Source organism: Sorex fumeus, unplaced genomic scaffold, assembly GCF_029834395.1.
Source record: "Sorex fumeus unplaced genomic scaffold, SorFum_2.1 ptg000035l, whole genome shotgun sequence".
NCBI lineage: Eukaryota > Metazoa > Chordata > Mammalia > Eulipotyphla > Soricidae > Sorex > Sorex fumeus.
In genome coordinates this window covers 13,223,631-13,224,901 of record NW_026606092.1, presented here as the reverse complement: position 1 = coordinate 13,224,901, position 1,271 = coordinate 13,223,631, and the positions used below count along the sequence as shown (strand labels likewise).

General features: G+C 40.5%; 1 non-coding gene across 1 annotated transcript; it reads left to right on the top strand.

Moving 5' to 3' along the window:
* The first annotated feature begins 220 nt into the window (after positions 1-220).
* LOC130027017 (small nucleolar RNA SNORA48) lies at positions 221-354 on the top strand. The gene has a single exon (XR_008792964.1). It is a non-coding gene; the product is annotated as a small nucleolar RNA SNORA48 (small nucleolar RNA).
* The last annotated feature ends 917 nt before the right edge of the window (positions 355-1,271 follow it).

Below are 1,271 nucleotides of genomic sequence, written 5' to 3'. Positions count from 1 at the left end.
TCAGTTTGCATGATATCATGTCTGAGTAAATATGGCAATAGAAGAGTTCTAGTCCACACTAATTAAAAAAAAATTAACCTAAAATTAGTCTCCAACCAGAAGAACATAATGTTTTTTTCTTTAACCTTTTCTCTAGCCTCTACATGTATTTTATGTAATATCATATATGTGTACACATATATAATATGAGTATATGTGTACCATATATTGAGAGGATCACAACCCTGGCAAAGGGCAAAGAAACAGTTCATTGGTAGTGGTGTTCTTCTATCAGCCAGGACAAAGCAGACAGTCCTTTGTTCATCCAAGCTTTGATGTCTGGATCAGAAACTGTTTCATGCTTAGGGCACAGAAATTTTAAACATTGAATTATTTTTTTTACTTTTGTCTAAAATATATAAATAAATATTTCCAATGCAAAATGATATTTTTAGAACTCCATATCTAAAGAAAGAATGTTTTGTTTTAGTAAAATATAAAATCACAGATGAAAAACACTTTTCTTGGGGTCTGGGTGGTAGTACACTGGGTAAAGTACTTGCCTAGCACATAGCCATCCTGTGTTCAATCCCCAGCATCCCATATGTTCCCCTGAGTACAGCCAGTAGTAATTCCAAAATGCAGAGCCAGGAATAACCCCTGATAGTGCTGGGTGTGCCCCACCCAAAAAAACCACCCCACTTACTCATTTGGGAAGGGGTGCCAAACATGTTGGCATGTTATTTATTTTTAAAATTAAAACTATCTGTGGAGGGCCACACCTGGTAGTATCCAGAGTTTATAAGAAACTATGTATGTGTTCTTTGAAGGGGCTTCCTGTTTTATATTCATAGCACTGTAGCACTGTCCTCCCGTTGTTCATCTGATTTGCTCGAGGGAGCCCCGTAACGACTTGTTGTTACTGTGTTTGGCATATTGGATACCTCACAGGGCGCTTGCCAGGCTCTGCCCAGCGGGCAGAATACTCTCCGTAGCTTGCCAGATCTCCATGATGGGTGGAGGAATCGAACTCAGGTTGGCCGGGTCAGCCGCGTGCAAAGCAAACTTTCTACCTGCTGTTCTATGGCTCCAGGCTGTGCTAAGTACAAAACAAGATAAAGCAAACACAGAGTGTGTTACCATATCCACGGAAATAGTCAGCTTAACCCTATACACATAAACCATGAATGAGGTAAAATGGGCTTTGACAGTGACAAATCCCATCATAGTCTTCCTCTCTCCTCTTCAGCGTATCTCCAGATCTCCTACTCATGGGAGCCGGAGCCACTTCC